At 42.4% G+C, this 10,000-nt stretch overlaps 1 protein-coding gene across 1 annotated transcript in view; it reads left to right on the forward strand.

Moving 5' to 3' along the window:
* The first annotated feature begins 5,985 nt into the window (after positions 1 to 5,985).
* LOC125043821 overlaps positions 5,986 to 10,000 on the forward strand; it is a 12,485-nt gene continuing 8,470 nt past the window's right edge. Inside the window, exon 1 of the mRNA XM_047640142.1 lies at positions 5,986 to 6,000. The gene's annotated coding sequence lies outside the window, so the exon portion shown is untranslated. The remainder of the gene's footprint in view (positions 6,001 to 10,000) is intronic.

Consider the following 10,000-nt stretch of genomic DNA (forward strand, 5'->3'; position numbering starts at 1 on the left):
TCATTTCACAAAGAGGAGATCCAAGCACGAAACGCGAGAGAGGGGGGGAGAGGGGTTGGGGGTGGGAGGGGATGGGAGAAGGCATACCCCCCCCCCCCCACCATGCAATTCTCTGTGCAATGCCCTTGAATTTCCTCCACTCTTATGCTCTCCATTCCCTTGTCTTCCACCTTCCTCCACCCTACTCCTCCACTCCACACCCAACCACTCTCCTCCCCCCCTTCACCTCCCCTCCTCCACCCTTCTTCTCCATCCCCTCCTCCTCCACTCCCCCCTCCTCTACTCCCCCCTCCTCTACTCCCCCCTCCTCTACTCATCCCCCATTCCCCCCGTCCTCCACCCTCTCCCCCCTCCACCGCCTTTACTCCCCTCTACTTCTCACTATTCCCCCTCCCCCTCCCCCTCCCCCTCTCCCTCCCCTCCCCCTCCCACCCCCTTCCCCTCCCCCTCCCTTCTCCCTCCCCCTTCCCCCTCCCCTCCCCTTCCCCTCCCCCTCCCCTCCCCCTCCCTCTACAAAAAAAAATCAGAGCTAATGGAAGGCCAAAGTTTCTTCAAGCTGAGAGGGGGGGGGGGGGGTTAGGAGGGAGAGAGGGAGAGAGAGGAAAAAGAGAAAGAGGGGGGAAGAAGAGAGAGAGGGGGAGAGGGGAAAAAGAGAAAGAGGGGGGAAGAAGAGAGAGAGGAAGAGAGGGGGAAAAGAGAAAGAGGGGGGAAGAAGAGAGAGAGGAAGAGAGGGGGAAAAAGAGAAAGAGGGGGGAAGAAGAGAGAGAGGGGAGAGGGGGAAAAAGAGAAAGAGGGGGGGAGAAGAGAGAGAGGGGGAGAGGGGGAAAAAGAGAAAGAGGGGGGAAGAAGAGAGAGAGAGGGGAAAAAGAGAAAGAGGGGGGGAGAAGAGAGAGAGGGGGAGAGGGGAAAAAGAGAAAGAGGGGGAAAGAAGAGAGAGAGAGGGGAAAAGAGAAAGAGGGGGGAGAAGAGAGAGAGGGGAGGGGAAAAAGAGAAAGAGGGGGGAGGAAGGAGGAGGGGAAAGAGAGGGGGAAAAAAAAGGGGGGAAAAAGAGAGAGAGGGGAAGGGAAAAAGAAAGAGGGAGGAAGAAAGAGAGAGGGGGAGAGGGGAAAAAGAGAAAGAGGGGGAAGAAAAAGAGAGGGGGAGAGGATAAAAAAGAGAAAGGGGGGGGAAGAAGAGAAGAGGCAGAGGGGGAAAAGGGTAAGAGGGGAAGGGGAAAAGAGAGAGAGGGGGAGGAAGGAGGGTAAGGAGAGGGGAAAGAAAAAGAGAGGGAAAAGGGGAGGAGGGGGGGGAGGGGAGGGGAAGTGGGAAAAAGGGAGGAAGAAATAGAGAGGGGGAGGGGGGAAAAAAAGAGAGAGGGGGAGGAGGAGGAGGAGAAGCGGAAAAGAGGGTGGAAGAAGATAAAGGGGGAGAGGGAAAAAGAAGACGGGTCGGCCGCGCGGGGTGGGCGCCGAGGGCCCCCGCTCCCCTCCAGTTCGGCCCTGCTTGCACCTTTTCATTCCCGGTCCCTTTTTGACCCTCCCCCGTCCTGGCGTTTTCCTCCCCCCCCGCTTTTCCCCCCGCCTTCCCCCTCGCGCGACCCCCCCCGCCCCCGGGCAGCGGCCGGCTCTTACACTGCCCACCCCCCCCTCGTTTGTTTTTTTCCGCTTACCCCACCCCAATCCCCCCTTAAGTCCCCCGACCATCCCCCCCCCGGCCAATCGCCCCGTCTTCCCTTGCCCCCCTCCTCATCCTCAACGTGCACGCTGCCTATCTATCAACCCCTCCTCCCCCTTCATCCCATCGCCCCAACCATCCGTCCGCCCAGTCCAACCAACAACCACCCTAACCCCCCATCACCACCAACATCACCACCCCATCCCCCTCCCCAACCAATAACACAACCCACTGAACCACCATCAAACCCCGCACCAACAACAACCCCTCCACACCCCCCACCCACCCCACACCCCCCCACGACCACAACCACCATCCACACCCGCACAATCCACCAAAAAAACCAAAGCCACCATCTACCACCATCGAAATCCCCCCACCATCTCACGACCGAAAACGAACACCATCCCCACCATTTTCCCACCCCAACCCCCACCATACCCCCACCTCCACAACCCATTCACCGACCACCTCCACCACCAACACCATCACCACCACCCTCAGCACCCCACCACCACTACCACCACCACCACCACCACCACCACCACCCACACAAAACCCACAACCACCCCACCTCTGCCTCCCCTCCTCCTCCAGTCTCCCAGCTCCGCCTCCCCGCCGATCCCCGCCCCCCCGCCCACCACCACCACCACCGCCTCCGCCTCCTCCGCCCCCTACGCCGCCAGGGACACCCCCCGCCCCACACCACCACCCCACCCCCACCACCATCACCACAACCCCCACCATCACCCCCACCCCCTCATATCAGCCCTCGACACCCCCCTCACCACCAACACCACATCAATCCACCCCCCCCAGCCCCACCACCCCACCAAACACACCATCACCCCACCACCACACCACCAACCACAAACCCCCACCCCAACACCACCACCACCACCACCACCAAACCCAAAACCACCACACCCCATCACCCCCATCATCCCACCTCCACCACCAACACCCACCACCATCACCACTACAACAACACCCCACCACACCACGACAACATCACCCCCACACTCCACACAACAATCACCCCCACCACCACCATCACCACCATAAACCCCCAACTCCCCTCACCACCAGCACCAACACCACCACCAACTGACAACACCCACCACATCACCATACCCTCTATTCGCTACGTCCCCGCCGCCTCCCTGCCACCCCGTAACGCGGGGCACCCGCGCCCCTAATCGCAATCCCCGCACCCCGGTGATAACCCATAGGATACCCTACGCCGCAGTGCCGTATATACCCCGCATCGTAGAACACACTTACACGCAATTACCAAACTTAACCTCACGTATAAATCGGAAATACGTTCATCATTAGTATAATTCCCGTTTGGTACTCGTACTTTACTTGGTTTATTTGTTTATACTTGCCATTCAGTAATATTAACGTTCATTAAATTATTTACTCCATTTCTGTTTAATGCAGGACGCGAAATATTTTATATTAATTCATGTCATATTATATAAATCACGCGTTTTTATGATTGAAAAGATGTACGGCCGTGAGTGTAACCCTGCTTGGCGCGAAAATAAACAGTTGGTGCCCACACTTGGTCGAAAAAGGATTCTGTCTCTCTTTACCGTATTCTTTTATGACTGAATTCCAGCCGGCTTCTGCGAACAACGGAGCCCGCCCGATACTTCAGGGAGAGGAGAAGTTACGTGTCCTGACAGTTCCCTTATTTTGGCTAATAGGAATTATGGTAACTTAATATATATAATGATAATCAGAAGAGGTAACCCTAATTTTCATATCCCGATCCATTTTAGTATATTTTTATTTATCCATTTTTAGTGTTTCATTTTCTATCTGATTTTATCTTAAATTAATTTTCGATCACTTGTTTATTGCCTTAATTGATATTTTCTCTATATATGTATATATATGTATATATTTTGTTTTTGTTTTTGTTTTTGAGAGCCCTCTGAAACGATACGATGCCCACGTGTTCCTAGGACCCCTCCTTTGCCCGCTGCCACTCTCATGGGGTTCTAGGTCTTTCAGGGGGAATAGTTAACCATCCTCAAATTGCGCAGGGCATCCCCCTGGGCTACAGAGCCGCGTACTCTCACAATAATAATAGTAACAACAACAATAATGATAATAACAAGAATGTTAGTAATAATAATAATAACAATAAAAAAATATTCATCATAATGATAATAATAACAACAATAATAATAATAATAATAATAACAATAATAATAATGATAATAAAAGGATAATAAAAAACAATGATAGTAGTAGTAATAATAATAATAACGACAACAACAACATTGATACTAATAACAATAATAATAATGATAATGATAATAATAATAATAATAATAGTAATAATAGCAATAATAACAGTCATATTAATAAAGATAATGATGTAAATGATGATAATCATTATAAAAATTAAAATGATAATAATATCAACCATCATAATCGTAATGATAATAAAAATAATAACAATAATAATAATAATAATAATAATAATAATAATAATAATAATAATAATAATAATAATAATAGTAATAATAATAATACTAATAACTGCCATTATCATCACCATCATCATCATTATCATTATCATTCATTATTACCCTCACCATCACTCTCTCTCTTTCTCTTTCACTCATAAAAGACCGCAGTGCTCGTAAACATGTTGATTGATACCTCAGACGTGACACCTGTGTAAATACACGTGTGCAAGTATAACAAGTTAACTGATGTTTGCAGGTCACAAAGGACATTTGTGTGCAAGGCTGAGTGGTGTATTATATTTGTGAATACTACTCCTTGGGAGAATTTACGAAAAATATATTACTATGCAAATTGAAACACAATGTTTTTCACACACACACACACACACACACACACACACACAGACACACACACACACACACACACACAGTATATATGTGTGTGTGTGTGTGTGTGTGTGTGTGTGTGTGTGTGTGTATGTATGTGTGTGTGTGTGTGGGTGTGTGTGTGTGCGTGTGTCGTTCACGTATCGTTACATTTATTACGTCATTATGTTATTAAATGTAATTGTGTATTAGCATTGCTTTGAAATGTTTAATGAGAGTCAATGTATGCAGGGAAGTAAACATATTTCATTTTGTATGGATTTTTATGCTACATTTATACAATGTATCAGGTGTAAGAACAGAAAGAAATATTAGGGACTAGAAAATAAGGAATAAGATGGAAATTAATGAAGGGGAATAATGGTTAATGGTTAAACAGCTTTATCTCCCTCTCTTTATGCACATATATATATATATATATATATATATATATATATATGTGTGTGTGTGTGTGTGTGTGTGTGTGTGTGTGTGTGTGTGTGTGTATACATATATATATATATATATATATATATATATATATACATATATATAGATGTATACATGTATGTGTGTGTGTGTATAGATATATAAATATATGTATTTATACATATATACATGTATATATGCAAATATAATACATGTATATATGTATATATATATATATATATATATATATATATATATATTCATACATGTATACACACACGCACACACACACACACACACTGTAAATGTGTGTGTATATATATGTATATATGCATATATATATATGTATATATGTATATATTATATATATATATATATATATATATATATATATATATATATATACATAAATAGTGTGTGTGTGAAGAGTTCGAAACGTGACGATTTTGTTTCATTTCTTATTGTGGATGTTTCCTTTTCATCTTTTTGTGTTCATATATACATATATATATGCCTATATATATATATATATATATATATATATATATATATATATATATATATATATGTGTGTGTGTGTGTGTGTATATATATATATGTATGTATATATATATATGCATATATCATGTATATATATGTGTATATATATATATATATATATATATACGCACACATACATATGTGTACATACACTACATTTGAGTGTATGTGTGCTTTTACTTTATTTCCTCCTCCAGGTATCATCACCATGCAAGTCTGCATATATGTGCCAGTGTCAGAGCTTAGGTTGCCAAGTGGTCAGCTACAGCTATCCTTTTTTTTCTTCAGTCTCGAAGATGCCTCTCATGCAAATTATATTAACCTATCATTCTTTGTGACTTTCCAGTTCTCCTATTCGAAAATGATACATACAGTGTTGAGCAGACGTGATATTTTTTCTCTCTCTCTTATTAATTTCTTCGTACCTTGAGAGAGAAAAAAACGCGTGTTGCAAACTACCCCAAGGTTGCTTAGGTTAAAGCAGGGACCTTTATCACGGGACAGAACACCTTGCACGGCTGCGGTAAGTGGACTTCTGCCTCTGCGTGTGCATATATAGTCGAATACTTTCTGCTGCTTGATTCTTAGAAAGAGGGAGAGGGAGAGAGGGAGAGAGAGAGAGAGAGAGAGAGAGAGAGAGAGAGAGAGACAGTGTGTGTGTGATTTAATACTTTCTGTAATACTTAATTCTGTTTCCAGTGTTAAAATAGTCTCCAAATTGTAGTTAATCGTCAAGACTTTACTATAAATAGGAAAAAAATATATAGTTATTTAAATACTTGCATAATGAATAATGCATTTCCAATTTTGGTAAGGATTCATCTAAGTTAGACTGTGCGTTTACGAAAACTTGCTGTATTTGAATATGACTGCAAATGTGTAATCAGCATAGTTTGTATACAATGACTTGTGGGTACGTAGAATGCTCTCGTGTGCGCAAATAACGATACATGTCAAACCAGTGATATAATGTGGATGATAGTAGAAGGAAAATTATGTAAAAGTGTATATAATACAAAACTTTCATCTTCTCACATTTGGAACGTAACATAGCTGTAGTTTCGGGGTGAAATACATACATACATACATATATATGTGTGTATATATATGTATATATATAAATATATATATATATGTATGCATATATATGAAAGAAAAATACATGTGTATAATTGTGCGTGTATATATTTTTCTTCTCTTATGTGTATGTGTGTGTGTGTGTGTGTGTGTGTGTGTGTGTGTGTGCGAGCGTGTGTGCGTGTCTCAAAATCCCTTCGTCTTAAGGTAAATATTCGACCCACCAAGAGAAAAGCGCCTTGGGAAGGATGCGACCTTGTGGGTACCTCGCAGCAGCTGCACCTTCCTTCCGGGCCTTCCTCTCACCCAGCAACACACACACACACACACACACACACACACACACACACACACACACATACACACATGTATATAGTTATACACACGTATGTATGCATGCTTTAGCCCTTCGAAATGACGTGAAATGACCTGTATATATTTAAAAATATCTGATTTCTTATGAACGTGTTGTTTCTTAATACACAGAAGGCAAGACACTAAACGCCATTGTTTCAAACGCTTAACCGTCCACAGTAAAACGCGGTTACACTGCCGATAGATTTCGCTTCAATTCATAGAGATTTTATTATAGGAGCCAGTCTAACCGTCCATATTGGTTATAATTGTTACGATGTAAACTAGCGGCTAAATCAACTGTAATTACCGGACCAAAATTAATTGTGCAATAGACGGATCAGTTCTCAATAGCCTGAGAGTAATTTTATTGTTTTTGTAAGGAGCTTCGTCCACGTTTCTTTATGCTTAAAAATCAGTAAATCAAAATATATTCATAAACACCAATAGATATAGCTACAGATATTAAATGAATCAGATAATTTAGTAAAAAATTTTTTTTTTTTTTCAAATCATATACATTCATAATATTTTTAGTTCTCAGTGACATGATTTCGAATCTGAGGACGAAGGGACGCCCGTGGGTTCGATCTAGTGGGTGAAAACCGAGCGAAATGAGTAGACGGACGGACGAAATCTATCGGAAACCAATCAATGAAACCGCAGCTTTGTCTCAATAACACTATCTTATACAATTACCCAGCATGCCACCCATGGGGAACTGTATTGGTTCTGTCACACTAGAATACACTGGATTAATTAACAGTGCCCTCGTGTAGCTGTGTATTTGATGTGGCTTCCTGGCCTTGCTCAGTGATAGGTTCTGGTCACATCCTACTCTCGAACACAGTATTGATAACACAGATACCCAACATTACCCTTGAGCTCGACGACTCTCAGAGACTCACAGCGTCACAGACACGGAAGGGAAGGATTCATGGCACACTTTCCCTCTCAACCACGCCAGCCATAACAAACCAGTGAATCCCAGTTTACTATCCCTATGCTAGCACTTCCTCTTATTCCTGTCATGTCAACTGTACTTTTGTGAATTTTGTTGGCAAATGGATGCCTCAATTAATGCGCAATTGCCAAGAAGTCAGTTAGTAAGTCACACGACTCCACCAGATTTTCTCTTTCTTTGAAAAAATACTGAAGCTGTTATGTTTATATTATTATTAATATTATTGTTATTTTTAACACTGTGGTAAATATCATATTCGCAACACTAACAGTAATAAGTGATAACAGTACAGATGGTAAACAGGTGAGCTTGGTAACACTAGTAATTGATTCTTTGGTAACTAAGCACACGTGGAACTATCTATGTGTAAACATAATTACAAAACTAAAACCACAGTGGACATGACATATACTGTCAGGAGCAAAAGTCTAACTTCAAATTACAGCTTAACAAATGTCTTTTTTTGTTTTGTTTTTCCCGCGTCGCCTCAAGATCTCATTCTTTATCCAACGTAAAACAGAGACGAGGGTGAGGAAGGAAGGCAAGGTATATGGCGTGACTATGGCAAGTGTTAGGTATTGTTAAGTATGTGTATATTGATGTTCACTTTTACGGGGACGCTTCTCGAGCTACACGGCAAATCTCTGAACTGGAATGAAATGAACGTGGCCTTTTGGAGAGCAAAATCAAGAGTCCTGCGGAGTGTCACGAATAATGAGCCTGAACAAAAGAGCCAAGGGTTATGTACACTTCCATGCTGAGTGAGTTAAGTGCTACGATGTGAGTTAAGTGAGGCCGGTGATTCGTGTTCCGTTTTTTGTGTGAGATTTACTAGTGTCCTCCTCGGACGCAGAAATTATTGGTCACGACGCAGATCACTGGTTACGACAGCTTCACTTATCATGGAGATTATGTTATTTTTGTGTAATTTATTTTCTATGTGTAGCCCCCAACCCCCTTATGCCCATCTGTGGTAAGAACAAAGATAAAAAAAAGGTGAAGTGCTTATTTGTGAGTTTGTCTTTGTCTTGTTTGATAAAGTCGCAAGCGTTTCATTAATTTCGTTGTTTTAATGATGATAATGTTCAGCATTTGCAGTATGCAGTAGGTACATCCTCACTAGTACAAAACACATCCTTATTTCGACATAAAGAGATCATCTAAAGCACAACCCACTGTCCCCATTCACGACATAGCGAGGCACAGCTGAGACGTTAAATAGGATGATGGTATCTTTTGGCATAGTCCCCCATGTTTAGATTACAGCACTAAGGACTTACTGGAGAGATTTTTGGACCCAACGCGTTCACCTTGACGACTTTCCCTCAGACCCCGACCCCTTCTCCCCTAGTGTCCCTCAAGGTACTTTTCTTACGTTTTATAACCTTTCGATACCGAGACAGAACTTCCCTATTTAGCTCTGACGTCAGGCTTATTCTATACACCCATACAAACTAGTGACGAACAGGGTGACCGCCATTACCGCGAATGATCCGAATATGATGCTCGGCCCATGATTTCGGCGTTGATTGCGTTTTCTAATCAGTGATCACCCATATATCATGATGGAAGAATTTATACAAAATTGCAGTACTAGTAAGATATTTGCAAAATTTCAGTGAAGTGCAGACGTTGCTGTGTTTAATAAATAAGTTACAGACATCTTAAACCGAAGTCTAGGCGCCATCATCGCATTCGTAATGGTTTGCGAACATCATGTATTCCTATAAACTACACACTTCAAAGTACTTTCACAGAAATGCTTGAGTATCCCCTCTACATCTAAAATAAGATTCACAAGCACAACAAATAACATACATCACAATGCAGCTCTGACACAAAACACCAATTTCATAACTCGCTTGTTCCTCCCAAATTTGAGTTTTATCTTGCATTCTGTAACCCACACAGCTTCCAACATTAAATAAAACGAATTCCCAACAATAACTAGTAACGCAACACATTAAAAACATTAACATATACCCGCATGCACATATAATACATTAAGCAATCACACCGACGCCGGCAAACAGGATTCCCTCCTCACATCCTTCCACCTCTAAAAAATAGTTGCAGTTCATACCCAAATATACAATGCATATCACCCCAACACAGACCTCCACACGTG

Source organism: Penaeus chinensis, chromosome 34, assembly GCF_019202785.1.
Source record: "Penaeus chinensis breed Huanghai No. 1 chromosome 34, ASM1920278v2, whole genome shotgun sequence".
NCBI classification, from domain to species: Eukaryota; Metazoa; Arthropoda; class Malacostraca; order Decapoda; family Penaeidae; genus Penaeus; species Penaeus chinensis.